This window comes from Pristiophorus japonicus, chromosome 8 (assembly GCF_044704955.1).
Source record: "Pristiophorus japonicus isolate sPriJap1 chromosome 8, sPriJap1.hap1, whole genome shotgun sequence".
In the NCBI taxonomy this organism is placed as follows: domain Eukaryota; kingdom Metazoa; phylum Chordata; class Chondrichthyes; family Pristiophoridae; genus Pristiophorus; species Pristiophorus japonicus.
Window position 1 is genome coordinate 175,113,614 of NC_091984.1, and position 14,858 is coordinate 175,128,471.

At 48.0% G+C, this 14,858-nt stretch overlaps 17 non-coding genes across 17 annotated transcripts; 8 read left to right on the forward strand and 9 right to left on the reverse strand.

The window, feature by feature from the left end:
- Positions 1-153: 153 nt before the first annotated feature.
- On the reverse strand, positions 154-236 carry trnal-aag (transfer RNA leucine (anticodon AAG)). Its single transcript has one exon. It is a non-coding gene; the product is annotated as a tRNA-Leu (tRNA).
- Positions 237-860: 624 nt separating this feature from the next.
- trnal-caa (transfer RNA leucine (anticodon CAA)) lies at positions 861-979 on the forward strand. The gene is made up of 2 exons: positions 861-898; positions 934-979. It is a non-coding gene; the product is annotated as a tRNA-Leu (tRNA).
- A 936-nt stretch (positions 980-1,915) lies between these two features.
- On the reverse strand, positions 1,916-1,997 carry trnal-aag (transfer RNA leucine (anticodon AAG)). Its single transcript has one exon. It is a non-coding gene; the product is annotated as a tRNA-Leu (tRNA).
- Positions 1,998-2,622: 625 nt separating this feature from the next.
- trnal-caa (transfer RNA leucine (anticodon CAA)) lies at positions 2,623-2,741 on the forward strand. Its single transcript has 2 exons — positions 2,623-2,660; positions 2,696-2,741. It is a non-coding gene; the product is annotated as a tRNA-Leu (tRNA).
- A 935-nt stretch (positions 2,742-3,676) lies between these two features.
- Positions 3,677-3,759, reverse strand: trnal-aag (transfer RNA leucine (anticodon AAG)). Its single transcript has one exon. It is a non-coding gene; the product is annotated as a tRNA-Leu (tRNA).
- A 624-nt stretch (positions 3,760-4,383) lies between these two features.
- On the forward strand, positions 4,384-4,502 carry trnal-caa (transfer RNA leucine (anticodon CAA)). The gene is made up of 2 exons: positions 4,384-4,421; positions 4,457-4,502. It is a non-coding gene; the product is annotated as a tRNA-Leu (tRNA).
- Positions 4,503-5,437: 935 nt separating this feature from the next.
- trnal-aag (transfer RNA leucine (anticodon AAG)) lies at positions 5,438-5,519 on the reverse strand. The gene has a single exon. It is a non-coding gene; the product is annotated as a tRNA-Leu (tRNA).
- Positions 5,520-6,144: 625 nt separating this feature from the next.
- Positions 6,145-6,263, forward strand: trnal-caa (transfer RNA leucine (anticodon CAA)). The gene is made up of 2 exons: positions 6,145-6,182; positions 6,218-6,263. It is a non-coding gene; the product is annotated as a tRNA-Leu (tRNA).
- A 934-nt stretch (positions 6,264-7,197) lies between these two features.
- Positions 7,198-7,280, reverse strand: trnal-aag (transfer RNA leucine (anticodon AAG)). Its single transcript has one exon. It is a non-coding gene; the product is annotated as a tRNA-Leu (tRNA).
- Positions 7,281-7,904: 624 nt separating this feature from the next.
- On the forward strand, positions 7,905-8,023 carry trnal-caa (transfer RNA leucine (anticodon CAA)). The gene is made up of 2 exons: positions 7,905-7,942; positions 7,978-8,023. It is a non-coding gene; the product is annotated as a tRNA-Leu (tRNA).
- A 935-nt stretch (positions 8,024-8,958) lies between these two features.
- Positions 8,959-9,040, reverse strand: trnal-aag (transfer RNA leucine (anticodon AAG)). The gene has a single exon. It is a non-coding gene; the product is annotated as a tRNA-Leu (tRNA).
- Positions 9,041-9,665: 625 nt separating this feature from the next.
- On the forward strand, positions 9,666-9,784 carry trnal-caa (transfer RNA leucine (anticodon CAA)). Its single transcript has 2 exons — positions 9,666-9,703; positions 9,739-9,784. It is a non-coding gene; the product is annotated as a tRNA-Leu (tRNA).
- Positions 9,785-10,718: 934 nt separating this feature from the next.
- On the reverse strand, positions 10,719-10,801 carry trnal-aag (transfer RNA leucine (anticodon AAG)). Its single transcript has one exon. It is a non-coding gene; the product is annotated as a tRNA-Leu (tRNA).
- Positions 10,802-11,425: 624 nt separating this feature from the next.
- trnal-caa (transfer RNA leucine (anticodon CAA)) lies at positions 11,426-11,544 on the forward strand. Its single transcript has 2 exons — positions 11,426-11,463; positions 11,499-11,544. It is a non-coding gene; the product is annotated as a tRNA-Leu (tRNA).
- Positions 11,545-12,479: 935 nt separating this feature from the next.
- On the reverse strand, positions 12,480-12,561 carry trnal-aag (transfer RNA leucine (anticodon AAG)). The gene has a single exon. It is a non-coding gene; the product is annotated as a tRNA-Leu (tRNA).
- Positions 12,562-13,186: 625 nt separating this feature from the next.
- On the forward strand, positions 13,187-13,305 carry trnal-caa (transfer RNA leucine (anticodon CAA)). Its single transcript has 2 exons — positions 13,187-13,224; positions 13,260-13,305. It is a non-coding gene; the product is annotated as a tRNA-Leu (tRNA).
- A 935-nt stretch (positions 13,306-14,240) lies between these two features.
- On the reverse strand, positions 14,241-14,323 carry trnal-aag (transfer RNA leucine (anticodon AAG)). Its single transcript has one exon. It is a non-coding gene; the product is annotated as a tRNA-Leu (tRNA).
- Between the last annotated feature and the right edge of the window lie 535 nt (positions 14,324-14,858).

Below are 14,858 nucleotides of genomic sequence, written 5' to 3' on the forward strand. Positions count from 1 at the left end.
ACATCAAACTCTTCAACGGTTTGCCAACAAACTGAAGGCACCGTTCTCAGCTCAACCTCTTTTCCACACCAAAATAGTCATATCACAACACAGCGGGAGCCGACTGCTTCATGGCTCGCGGTGAATGGGCGCAAATATTACACGCCACAAATTCTGGCAGCGTGGGATTCGAACCCACGCCTCCGAAGAGACTGGAGCCTTAATCCAGCGCCTTAGACCGCTCGGCTACGCTACCACTGGCAGCAGTTTCCGTTCTGGAACTAGTGACCGGTGAGTGAAATGTGACTTTGCTTTGGGCAAGATAATAATCAAGGCCATTGAAGTGGCAGACGGTAAACTCTCGAGAAATGATTTTGCAGCATACAGGTCCACAGGGCAACACCAGTAATTAGGTGCACGTTGGAACGAAGCAGTTACAACCTTCATTCAATATTTATTCCGACATCAACATCACTGACAAAACCAGATTATCTGGTCATGATCACATTGCCGTTTGTGGGATCTTGCTGTGTGCAAACTGGCTGCGGCGTTCCCCACATTGCAACAGTGCCTTCACTTTTACAATACTTCATTGGCTGTAAAGCGCCTTGGGACGTCGTTCGGTCATGAAAGGCGCTTTCGAAATACAATACAGAAAATGTTACCCGATAGCTGACAAAATGCGAGCTGTTGCGAGAAATACCTGTGTTTGAATGTTGGTTGCATTGCAGGGATGATGAACTTAATGACTGGCGCTGCCTGTTAAGTCCTGTCGTAAGAATGTGTGCGTTGTGTGTTTGCACAGGAGGAAGAATTGTGAGGCTGCTCAGTAAGTGTGCAGAATTTGCAGCACATTTTCCTGCAGCTGCTGCACGACCATTGTCAGGATGGCCGAGTGGTCTAAGGCGCCAGACTCAAGGACTGTTAATCCTTACCTTACCAAAGGTTGGTGTATTCTGGTCCCTTTCTAGGGGCGTGGGTTCGAATCCCACTTCTGACATTAACTTTTTATCCAGACAAATGCCAGCCAGCGTCAAAAAGCCTGCTCAACTGGCTTTAAATTTGCAAGTGGTCACCTCAAGCTCCTCAACGCTATTGTCGTTTGCCAATAAGCGAAAGGCACCGCACCGCCCACAGACCAACTTGTTTTGCTCTCTAAACTTATCACATTCTAACCCTGTTCTCGGGGATAGGGTTTAAAATCAGACTTCTCCTTTCAACCCATTCCCACACTAAAAAGCAGCAGACTCAAAGCATGACATTTTTATCCTCCCGCGTTGCTGAATTCCACGTTGCTTTCTCGTACTGTGGCTTTCAATCCCACTGCAGACAGTGGTGTTTCTCAGAAAAAGGGCACCACTGTCAAAGAATGAGATTTCTTCCACACAAAGGCTGCTCAAATCTGCTCCGTTCCTCAGGCAGGGAATTACTTGCAATGTTACTTCCGACATTAACACATTTTGCCAGTATAAAAGGCACCAGAGCCAAACAAGTCAGGTATTAGCATGTGAAAGTTGCCAGAGTCGATGCCTTGGTGGACCGAGGCCTTTCAATGCTCAGACTGATGCTTACGGCCAAGGGCACAATAGTGTCAGGAAAGCCGAGTGGAGTGAGGCGCCAGACTCAAAGACTGTTAATCCTTAACTGACCAAAGGTCGGCGAATTCCGGTCCCTTTCGAGGGGCGTGGGTTGCAATCCCACCTCTGACGTGACATTTTTCCCCACACAAATGCAGCCAGCGTCAAAAGGCCTGTTGAACTGGCCTTCAATTTACAAGTGGCAACATCAAACTCTTCAACGGTTTGCCAACAAACTGAAGGCACCGTTCTCAGCTCAACCTCTTTTCCACACCAAAATAGTCATATCACAACACAGCGGGAGCCGACTGCTTCATGGCTCGCGGTGAAGGGGCGCAAATATTACACGCCACAAATTCTGGCAGCGGTGGGATTCGAACCCACGCCTCCGAAGAGACTGGAGCCTTAATCCAGCGCCTTAGACCGCTCGGCCACGCTACCACTGGCAGCAGTTTCCGTTCTGGAACTAGTGACCGGTGAGTGAAATGTGACTTTGCTTTGGGCAAGATAATAATCAAGGCCATTGAAGTGGCAGACGGTAAACTCTCGAGAAATGATTTTGCAGCATACAGGTCCACAGGGCAACACCAGTAATTAGGTGCACGTTGGAACGAAGCAGTTACAACCTTCATTCAATATTTATTCCGACATCAACATCACTGACAAAACCAGATTATCTGGTCATGATCACATTGCCGTTTGTGGGATCTTGCTGTGTGCAAACTGGCTGCGGCGTTCCCCACATTGCAACAGTGCCTTCACTTTTACAATACTTCATTGGCTGTGAAGCGCCTTGGGACGTCGTTCGGTCATGAAAGGCGCTTTCGAAATACAATACAGAAAATGTTACCCGATAGCTGACAAAATGCGAGCTGTTGCGAGAAATACCTGTGTTTGAATGTTGGTTGCATTGCAGGGATGATGAACTTAATGACTGGCGCTGCCTGTTAAGTCCTGTCGTAAGAATGTGTGCGTTGTGTGTTTGCACAGGAGGAAGAATTGTGAGGCTGCTCAGTAAGTGTGCAGAATTTGCAGCACATTTTCCTGCAGCTGCTGCACGACCGTTGTCAGGATGGCCGAGTGGTCTAAGGCGCCAGACTCAAGGACTGTTAATCCTTACCTTACCAAAGGTTGGTGTATTCTGGTCCCTTTCTAGGGGCGTGGGTTCGAATCCCACTTCTGACATTAACTTTTTATCCAGACAAATGCCAGCCAGCGTCAAAAAGCCTGCTCAACTGGCTTTAAATTTGCAAGTGGTCACCTCAAGCTCCTCAACGCTATTGGCGTTTGCCAATAAGCGAAAGGCACCGCACCGCCCACAGACCAACTTGTTTTGCTCTCTAAACTTATCACATTCTAACCCTGTTCTCGGGGATAGGGTTTAAAATCAGACTTCTCCTTTCAACCCATTCCCACACTAAAAAGCAGCAGACTCAAAGCATGACATTTTTATCCTCCCGCGTTGCTGAATTCCACGTTGCTTTCTCGTACTGTGGCTTTCAATCCCACTGCAGACAGTGGTGGTTCTCAGAAAAAGGGCACCACTGTCAAAGAATGAGATTTCTTCCACACAAAGGCTGCTCAAATCTGCTCCGTTACTCAGGCAGGGAATTACTTGCAATGTTACTTCCGACATTAACACATTTTGCCAGTATAAAAGGCACCAGAGCCAAACAAGTCAGGTATTAGCATGTGAAAGTTGCCAGAGTCGATGCCTTGGTGGACCGAGGCCTTTCAATGCTCAGACTGATGCTTACGGCCAAGGGCACAATAGTGTCAGGAAGGCCGAGTGGAGTGAGGCGCCAGACTCAAAGACTGTTAATCCTTAACTGACCAAAGGTCGGCGAATTCCGGTCCCTTTCTAGGGGCGTGGGTTGCAATCCCACCTCTGACGTGACATTTTTCCCCACACAAATACAGCCAGCGTCAAAAGGCCTGTTGAACTGGCCTTCAATTTACAAGTGGCAACATCAAACTCTTCAACGGTTTGCCAACAAACTGAAGGCACCGTTCTCAGCTCAACCTCTTTTCCACACCAAAATAGTCATATCACAACACAGCGGGAGCCGACTGCTTCATGGCTCGCGGTGAATGGGCGCAAATATTACACGCCACAAATTCTGGCAGCGTGGGATTCGAACCCACGCCTCCGAAGAGACTGGAGCCTTAATCCAGCGCCTTAGACCGCTCGGCTACGCTACCACTGGCAGCAGTTTCCGTTCTGGAACTAGTGACCGGTGAGTGAAATGTGACTTTGCTTTGGGCAAGATAATAATCAAGGCCATTGAAGTGGCAGACGGTAAACTCTCGAGAAATGATTTTGCAGCATACAGGTCCACAGGGCAACACCAGTAATTAGGTGCACGTTGGAACGAAGCAGTTACAACCTTCATTCAATATTTATTCCGACATCAACATCACTGACAAAACCAGATTATCTGGTCATGATCACATTGCCGTTTGTGGGATCTTGCTGTGTGCAAACTGGCTGCGGCGTTCCCCACATTGCAACAGTGCCTTCACTTTTACAATACTTCATTGGCTGTAAAGCGCCTTGGGACGTCGTTCGGTCATGAAAGGCGCTTTCGAAATACAATACAGAAAATGTTACCCGATAGCTGACAAAATGCGAGCTGTTGCGAGAAATACCTGTGTTTGAATGTTGGTTGCATTGCAGGGATGATGAACTTAATGACTGGCGCTGCCTGTTAAGTCCTGTCGTAAGAATGTGTGCGTTGTGTGTTTGCACAGGAGGAAGAATTGTGAGGCTGCTCAGTAAGTGTGCAGAATTTGCAGCACATTTTCCTGCAGCTGCTGCACGACCATTGTCAGGATGGCCGAGTGGTCTAAGGCGCCAGACTCAAGGACTGTTAATCCTTACCTTACCAAAGGTTGGTGTATTCTGGTCCCTTTCTAGGGGCGTGGGTTCGAATCCCACTTCTGACATTAACTTTTTATCCAGACAAATGCCAGCCAGCGTCAAAAAGCCTGCTCAACTGGCTTTAAATTTGCAAGTGGTCACCTCAAGCTCCTCAACGCTATTGGCGTTTGCCAATAAGCGAAAGGCACCGCACCGCCCACAGACCAACTTGTTTTGCTCTCTAAACTTATCACATTCTAACCCTGTTCTCGGGGATAGGGTTTAAAATCAGACTTCTCCTTTCAACCCATTCCCACACTAAAAAGCAGCAGACTCAAAGCATGACATTTTTATCCTCCCGCGTTGCTGAATTCCACGTTGCTTTCTCGTACTGTGGCTTTCAATCCCACTGCAGACAGTGGTGGTTCTCAGAAAAAGGGCACCACTGTCAAAGAATGAGATTTCTTCCACACAAAGGCTGCTCAAATCTGCTCCGTTCCTCAGGCAGGGAATTACTTGCAATGTTACTTCCGACATTAACACATTTTGCCAGTATAAAAGGCACCAGAGCCAAACAAGTCAGGTATTAGCATGTGAAAGTTGCCAGAGTCGATGCCTTGGTGGACCGAGGCCTTTCAATGCTCAGACTGATGCTTACGGCCAAGGCACAATAGTGTCAGGAAGGCCGAGTGGAGTGAGGCGCCAGACTCAAAGACTGTTAATCCTTAACTGACCAAAGGTCGGCGAATTCCGGTCCCTTTCTAGGGGCATGGGTTGCAATCCCACCTCTGACGTGACATTTTTCCCCACACAAATGCAGCCAGCGTCAAAAGGCCTGTTGAACTGGCCTTCAATTTACAAGTGGCAACATCAAACTCTTCAACGGTTTGCCAACAAACTGAAGGCACCGCTCTCAGCTCAACCTCTTTTCCACACCAAAATAGTCATATCACAACACAGCGGGAGCCGACTGCTTCATGGCTCGCGGTGAAGGGGCGCAAATATTACACGCCACAAATTCTGGCAGCGGTGGGATTCGAACCCACGCCTCCGAAGAGACTGGAGCCTTAATCCAGCGCCTTAGACCGCTCGGCCACGCTACCACTGGCAGCAGTTTCCGTTCTGGAACTAGTGACCGGTGAGTGAAATGTGACTTTGCTTTGGATAAGATAATAATCAAGGCCATTGAAGTGGCAGACGGTAAACTCTCGAGAAATGATTTTGCAGCATACAGGTCCACAGGGCAACACCAGTAATTAGGTGCACGTTGGAACGAAGCAGTTACAACCTTCATTCAATATTTATTCCGACATCAACATCACTGACAAAACCAGATTATCTGGTCATGATCACATTGCCGTTTGTGGGATCTTGCTGTGTGCAAACTGGCTGCGGCGTTCCCCACATTGCAACAGTGCCTTCACTTTTACAATACTTCATTGGCTGTAAAGCGCCTTGGGACGTCGTTCGGTCATGAAAGGCGCTTTCGAAATACAATACAGAAAATGTTACCCGATAGCTGACAAAATGCGAGCTGTTGCGAGAAATACCTGTGTTTGAATGTTGGTTGCATTGCAGGGATGATGAACTTAATGACTGGCGCTGCCTGTTAAGTCCTGTCGTAAGAATGTGTGCGTTGTGTGTTTGCACAGGAGGAAGAATTGTGAGGCTGCTCAGTAAGTGTGCAGAATTTGCAGCACACTTTTCTGCAGCTGCTGCAAGACCATTGTCAGGATGGCCGAGTGGTCTAAGGCGCCAGACTCAAGGACTGTTAATCGTTACCTTACCAAAGGTTGGTGTATTCTGGTCCCTTTCTAGGGGCGTGGGTTCGAATCCCACTTCTGACATTAACTTTTTATCCAGACAAATGCCAGCCAGCGTCAAAAAGCCTGCTCAACTGGCTTTAAATTTGCAAGTGGTCACCTCAAGCTCCTCAACGCTATTGGCGTTTGCCAATAAGCGAAAGGCACCGCACCGCCCACAGACCAACTTGTTTTGCTCTCTAAACTTATCACATTCTAACCCTGTTCTCGGGGATAGGGTTTAAAATCAGACTTCTCCTTTCAACCCATTCCCACACTAAAAAGCAGCAGACTCAAAGCATGACATTTTTATCCTCCCGCGTTGCTGAATTCCACGTTGCTTTCTCGTACTGTGGCTTTCAATCCCACTGCAGACAGTGGTGTTTCTCAGAAAAAGGGCACCACTGTCAAAGAATGAGATTTCTTCCACACAAAGGCTGCTCAAATCTGCTCCGTTACTCAGGCAGGGAATTACTTGCAATGTTACTTCCGACATTAACACATTTTGCCAGTATAAAAGGCACCAGAGCCAAACAAGTCAGGTATTAGCATGTGAAAGTTGCCAGAGTCGATGCCTTGGTGGACCGAGGCCTTTCAATGCTCAGACTGATGCTTACGGCCAAGGGCACAATAGTGTCAGGAAGGCCGAGTGGAGTGAGGCGCAGACTCAAAGACTGTTAATCCTTAACTGACCAAAGGTCGGCGAATTCCGGTCGCTTTCTAGGGGCGTGGGTTGCAATCCCACCTCTGACGTGACATTTTTCCCCACACAAATGCAGCCAGCGTCAAAAGGCCTGTTGAACTGGCCTTCAATTTACAAGTGGCAACATCAAACTCTTCAACGGTTTGCCAACAAACTGAAGGCACCGTTCTCAGCTCAACCTCTTTTCCACACCAAAATAGTCATATCACAACACAGCGGGAGCCGACTGCTTCATGGCTCGCGGTGAATGGGCGCAAATATTACACGCCACAAATTCTGGCAGCGTGGGATTCGAACCCACGCCTCCGAAGAGACTGGAGCCTTAATCCAGCGCCTTAGACCGCTCGGCCACGCTACCACTGGCAGCAGTTTCCGTTCTGGAACTAGTGACCGGTGAGTGAAATGTGACTTTGCTTTGGGCAAGATAATAATCAAGGCAATTGAAGTGGCAGACGGTGAACTCTCGAGAAATGATTTTGCAGCATACAGGTCCACAGGGCAACACCAGTAATTAGGTGCACGTTGGAACGAAGCAGTTACAACCTTCATTCAATATTTATTCCGACATCAACATCACTGACAAAACCAGATTATCTGGTCATGATCACATTGCCGTTTGTGGGATCTTGCTGTGTGCAAACTGGCTGCGGCGTTCCCCACATTGCAACAGTGCCTTCACTTTTACAATACTTCATTGGCTGTAAAGCGCCTTGGGACGTCGTTCGGTCATGAAAGGCGCTTTCGAAATACAATACAGAAAATGTTACCCGATAGCTGACAAAATGCGAGCTGTTGCGAGAAATACCTGTGTTTGAATGTTGGTTGCATTGCAGGGATGATGAACTTAATGACTGGCGCTGCCTGTTAAGTCCTGTCGTAAGAATGTGTGCGTTGTGTGTTTGCACAGGAGGAAGAATTGTGAGGCTGCTCAGTAAGTGTGCAGAATTTGCAGCACATTTTCCTGCAGCTGCTGCACGACCATTGTCAGGATGGCCGAGTGGTCTAAGGCGCCAGACTCAAGGACTGTTAATCCTTACCTTACCAAAGGTTGGTGTATTCTGGTCCCTTTCTAGGGGCGTGGGTTCGAATCCCACTTCTGACATTAACTTTTTATCCAGACAAATGCCAGCCAGCGTCAAAAAGCCTGCTCAACTGGCTTTAAATTTGCAAGTGGTCACCTCAAGCTCCTCAACGCTATTGGCGTTTGCCAATAAGCGAAAGGCACCGCACCGCCCACAGACCAACTTGTTTTGCTCTCTAAACTTATCACATTCTAACCCTGTTCTCGGGGATAGGGTTTAAAATCAGACTTCTCCTTTCAACCCATTCCCACACTAAAAAGCAGCAGACTCAAAGCATGACATTTTTATCCTCCCGCGTTGCTGAATTCCACGTTGCTTTCTCGTACTGTGGCTTTCAATCCCACTGCAGACAGTGGTGGTTCTCAGAAAAAGGGCACCACTGTCAAAGAATGAGATTTCTTCCACACAAAGGCTGCTCAAATCTGCTCCGTTCCTCAGGCAGGGAATTACTTGCAATGTTACTTCCGACATTAACACATTTTGCCAGTATAAAAGGCACCAGAGCCAAACAAGTCAGGTATTAGCATGTGAAAGTTGCCAGAGTCGATGCCTTGGTGGACCGAGGCCTTTCAATGCTCAGACTGATGCTTACGGCCAAGGCACAATAGTGTCAGGAAGGCCGAGTGGAGTGAGGCGCCAGACTCAAAGACTGTTAATCCTTAACTGACCAAAGGTCGGCGAATTCCGGTCCCTTTCTAGGGGCGTGGGTTGCAATCCCACCTCTGACGTGACATTTTTCCCCACACAAATGCAGCCAGCGTCAAAAGGCCTGTTGAACTGGCCTTCAATTTACAAGTGGCAACATCAAACTCTTCAACGGTTTGCCAACAAACTGAAGGCACCGCTCTCAGCTCAACCTCTTTTCCACACCAAAATAGTCATATCACAACACAGCGGGAGCCGACTGCTTCATGGCTCGCGGTGAAGGGGCGCAAATATTACACGCCACAAATTCTGGCAGCGGTGGGATTCGAACCCACGCCTCCGAAGAGACTGGAGCCTTAATCCAGCGCCTTAGACCGCTCGGCCACGCTACCACTGGCAGCAGTTTCCGTTCTGGAACTAGTGACCGGTGAGTGAAATGTGACTTTGCTTTGGATAAGATAATAATCAAGGCCATTGAAGTGGCAGACGGTAAACTCTCGAGAAATGATTTTGCAGCATACAGGTCCACAGGGCAACACCAGTAATTAGGTGCACGTTGGAACGAAGCAGTTACAACCTTCATTCAATATTTATTCCGACATCAACATCACTGACAAAACCAGATTATCTGGTCATGATCACATTGCCGTTTGTGGGATCTTGCTGTGTGCAAACTGGCTGCGGCGTTCCCCACATTGCAACAGTGCCTTCACTTTTACAATACTTCATTGGCTGTAAAGCGCCTTGGGACGTCGTTCGGTCATGAAAGGCGCTTTCGAAATACAATACAGAAAATGTTACCCGATAGCTGACAAAATGCGAGCTGTTGCGAGAAATACCTGTGTTTGAATGTTGGTTGCATTGCAGGGATGATGAACTTAATGACTGGCGCTGCCTGTTAAGTCCTGTCGTAAGAATGTGTGCGTTGTGTGTTTGCACAGGAGGAAGAATTGTGAGGCTGCTCAGTAAGTGTGCAGAATTTGCAGCACACTTTTCTGCAGCTGCTGCAAGACCATTGTCAGGATGGCCGAGTGGTCTAAGGCGCCAGACTCAAGGACTGTTAATCGTTACCTTACCAAAGGTTGGTGTATTCTGGTCCCTTTCTAGGGGCGTGGGTTCGAATCCCACTTCTGACATTAACTTTTTATCCAGACAAATGCCAGCCAGCGTCAAAAAGCCTGCTCAACTGGCTTTAAATTTGCAAGTGGTCACCTCAAGCTCCTCAACGCTATTGGCGTTTGCCAATAAGCGAAAGGCACCGCACCGCCCACAGACCAACTTGTTTTGCTCTCTAAACTTATCACATTCTAACCCTGTTCTCGGGGATAGGGTTTAAAATCAGACTTCTCCTTTCAACCCATTCCCACACTAAAAAGCAGCAGACTCAAAGCATGACATTTTTATCCTCCCGCGTTGCTGAATTCCACGTTGCTTTCTCGTACTGTGGCTTTCAATCCCACTGCAGACAGTGGTGTTTCTCAGAAAAAGGGCACCACTGTCAAAGAATGAGATTTCTTCCACACAAAGGCTGCTCAAATCTGCTCCGTTACTCAGGCAGGGAATTACTTGCAATGTTACTTCCGACATTAACACATTTTGCCAGTATAAAAGGCACCAGAGCCAAACAAGTCAGGTATTAGCATGTGAAAGTTGCCAGAGTCGATGCCTTGGTGGACCGAGGCCTTTCAATGCTCAGACTGATGCTTACGGCCAAGGGCACAATAGTGTCAGGAAGGCCGAGTGGAGTGAGGCGCAGACTCAAAGACTGTTAATCCTTAACTGACCAAAGGTCGGCGAATTCCGGTCGCTTTCTAGGGGCGTGGGTTGCAATCCCACCTCTGACGTGACATTTTTCCCCACACAAATGCAGCCAGCGTCAAAAGGCCTGTTGAACTGGCCTTCAATTTACAAGTGGCAACATCAAACTCTTCAACGGTTTGCCAACAAACTGAAGGCACCGTTCTCAGCTCAACCTCTTTTCCACACCAAAATAGTCATATCACAACACAGCGGGAGCCGACTGCTTCATGGCTCGCGGTGAATGGGCGCAAATATTACACGCCACAAATTCTGGCAGCGTGGGATTCGAACCCACGCCTCCGAAGAGACTGGAGCCTTAATCCAGCGCCTTAGACCGCTCGGCCACGCTACCACTGGCAGCAGTTTCCGTTCTGGAACTAGTGACCGGTGAGTGAAATGTGACTTTGCTTTGGGCAAGATAATAATCAAGGCAATTGAAGTGGCAGACGGTGAACTCTCGAGAAATGATTTTGCAGCATACAGGTCCACAGGGCAACACCAGTAATTAGGTGCACGTTGGAACGAAGCAGTTACAACCTTCATTCAATATTTATTCCGACATCAACATCACTGACAAAACCAGATTATCTGGTCATGATCACATTGCCGTTTGTGGGATCTTGCTGTGTGCAAACTGGCTGCGGCGTTCCCCACATTGCAACAGTGCCTTCACTTTTACAATACTTCATTGGCTGTAAAGCGCCTTGGGACGTCGTTCGGTCATGAAAGGCGCTTTCGAAATACAATACAGAAAATGTTACCCGATAGCTGACAAAATGCGAGCTGTTGCGAGAAATACCTGTGTTTGAATGTTGGTTGCATTGCAGGGATGATGAACTTAATGACTGGCGCTGCCTGTTAAGTCCTGTCGTAAGAATGTGTGCGTTGTGTGTTTGCACAGGAGGAAGAATTGTGAGGCTGCTCAGTAAGTGTGCAGAATTTGCAGCACATTTTCCTGCAGCTGCTGCACGACCGTTGTCAGGATGGCCGAGTGGTCTAAGGCGCCAGACTCAAGGACTGTTAATCCTTACCTTACCAAAGGTTGGTGTATTCTGGTCCCTTTCTAGGGGCGTGGGTTCGAATCCCACTTCTGACATTAACTTTTTATCCAGACAAATGCCAGCCAGCGTCAAAAAGCCTGCTCAACTGGCTTTAAATTTGCAAGTGGTCACCTCAAGCTCCTCAACGCTATTGGCGTTTGCCAATAAGCGAAAGGCACCGCACCGCCCACAGACCAACTTGTTTTGCTCTCTAAACTTATCACATTCTAACCCTGTTCTCGGGGATAGGGTTTAAAATCAGACTTCTCCTTTCAACCCATTCCCACACTAAAAAGCAGCAGACTCAAAGCATGACATTTTTATCCTCCCGCGTTGCTGAATTCCACGTTGCTTTCTCGTACTGTGGCTTTCAATCCCACTGCAGACAGTGGTGGTTCTCAGAAAAAGGGCACCACTGTCAAAGAATGAGATTTCTTCCACACAAAGGCTGCTCAAATCTGCTCCGTTCCTCAGGCAGGGAATTACTTGCAATGTTACTTCCGACATTAACACATTTTGCCAGTATAAAAGGCACCAGAGCCAAACAAGTCAGGTATTAGCATGTGAAAGTTGCCAGAGTCGATGCCTTGGTGGACCGAGGCCTTTCAATGCTCAGACTGATGCTTACGGCCAAGGCACAATAGTGTCAGGAAGGCCGAGTGGAGTGAGGCGCCAGACTCAAAGACTGTTAATCCTTAACTGACCAAAGGTCGGCGAATTCCGGTCCCTTTCTAGGGGCGTGGGTTGCAATCCCACCTCTGACGTGACATTTTTCCCCACACAAATGCAGCCAGCGTCAAAAGGCCTGTTGAACTGGCCTTCAATTTACAAGTGGCAACATCAAACTCTTCAACGGTTTGCCAACAAACTGAAGGCACCGCTCTCAGCTCAACCTCTTTTCCACACCAAAATAGTCATATCACAACACAGCGGGAGCCGACTGCTTCATGGCTCGCGGTGAAGGGGCGCAAATATTACACGCCACAAATTCTGGCAGCGGTGGGATTCGAACCCACGCCTCCGAAGAGACTGGAGCCTTAATCCAGCGCCTTAGACCGCTCGGCCACGCTACCACTGGCAGCAGTTTCCGTTCTGGAACTAGTGACCGGTGAGTGAAATGTGACTTTGCTTTGGATAAGATAATAATCAAGGCCATTGAAGTGGCAGACGGTAAACTCTCGAGAAATGATTTTGCAGCATACAGGTCCACAGGGCAACACCAGTAATTAGGTGCACGTTGGAACGAAGCAGTTACAACCTTCATTCAATATTTATTCCGACATCAACATCACTGACAAAACCAGATTATCTGGTCATGATCACATTGCCGTTTGTGGGATCTTGCTGTGTGCAAACTGGCTGCGGCGTTCCCCACATTGCAACAGTGCCTTCACTTTTACAATACTTCATTGGCTGTAAAGCGCCTTGGGACGTCGTTCGGTCATGAAAGGCGCTTTCGAAATACAATACAGAAAATGTTACCCGATAGCTGACAAAATGCGAGCTGTTGCGAGAAATACCTGTGTTTGAATGTTGGTTGCATTGCAGGGATGATGAACTTAATGACTGGCGCTGCCTGTTAAGTCCTGTCGTAAGAATGTGTGCGTTGTGTGTTTGCACAGGAGGAAGAATTGTGAGGCTGCTCAGTAAGTGTGCAGAATTTGCAGCACACTTTTCTGCAGCTGCTGCAAGACCATTGTCAGGATGGCCGAGTGGTCTAAGGCGCCAGACTCAAGGACTGTTAATCGTTACCTTACCAAAGGTTGGTGTATTCTGGTCCCTTTCTAGGGGCGTGGGTTCGAATCCCACTTCTGACATTAACTTTTTATCCAGACAAATGCCAGCCAGCGTCAAAAAGCCTGCTCAACTGGCTTTAAATTTGCAAGTGGTCACCTCAAGCTCCTCAACGCTATTGGCGTTTGCCAATAAGCGAAAGGCACCGCACCGCCCACAGACCAACTTGTTTTGCTCTCTAAACTTATCACATTCTAACCCTGTTCTCGGGGATAGGGTTTAAAATCAGACTTCTCCTTTCAACCCATTCCCACACTAAAAAGCAGCAGACTCAAAGCATGACATTTTTATCCTCCCGCGTTGCTGAATTCCACGTTGCTTTCTCGTACTGTGGCTTTCAATCCCACTGCAGACAGTGGTGTTTCTCAGAAAAAGGGCACCACTGTCAAAGAATGAGATTTCTTCCACACAAAGGCTGCTCAAATCTGCTCCGTTACTCAGGCAGGGAATTACTTGCAATGTTACTTCCGACATTAACACATTTTGCCAGTATAAAAGGCACCAGAGCCAAACAAGTCAGGTATTAGCATGTGAAAGTTGCCAGAGTCGATGCCTTGGTGGACCGAGGCCTTTCAATGCTCAGACTGATGCTTACGGCCAAGGGCACAATAGTGTCAGGAAGGCCGAGTGGAGTGAGGCGCCAGACTCAAAGACTGTTAATCCTTAACTGACCAAAGGTCGGCGAATTCCGGTCGCTTTCTAGGGGCGTGGGTTGCAATCCCACCTCTGACGTGACATTTTTCCCCACACAAATGCAGCCAGCGTCAAAAGGCCTGTTGAACTGGCCTTCAATTTACAAGTGGCAACATCAAACTCTTCAACGGTTTGCCAACAAACTGAAGGCACCGTTCTCAGCTCAACCTCTTTTCCACACCAAAATAGTCATATCACAACACAGCGGGAGCCGACTGCTTCATGGCTCGCGGTGAATGGGCGCAAATATTACACGCCACAAATTCTGGCAGCGTGGGATTCGAACCCACGCCTCCGAAGAGACTGGAGCCTTAATCCAGCGCCTTAGACCGCTCGGCCACGCTACCACTGGCAGCAGTTTCCGTTCTGGAACTAGTGACCGGTGAGTGAAATGTGACTTTGCTTTGGGCAAGATAATAATCAAGGCAATTGAAGTGGCAGACGGTGAACTCTCGAGAAATGATTTTGCAGCATACAGGTCCACAGGGCAACACCAGTAATTAGGTGCACGTTGGAACGAAGCAGTTACAACCTTCATTCAATATTTATTCCGACATCAACATCACTGACAAAACCAGATTATCTGGTCATGATCACATTGCCGTTTGTGGGATCTTGCTGTGTGCAAACTGGCTGCGGCGTTCCCCACATTGCAACAGTGCCTTCACTTTTACAATACTTCATTGGCTGTAAAGCGCCTTGGGACGTCGTTCGGTCATGAAAGGCGCTTTCGAAATACAATACAGAAAATGTTACCCGATAGCTGACAAAATGCGAGCTGTTGCGAGAAATACCTGTGTTTGAATGTTGGTTGCATTGCAGGGATGATGAACTTAATGACTGGCGCTGCCTGTTAAGTCCTGTCGTAAGAATGTGTGCGTTG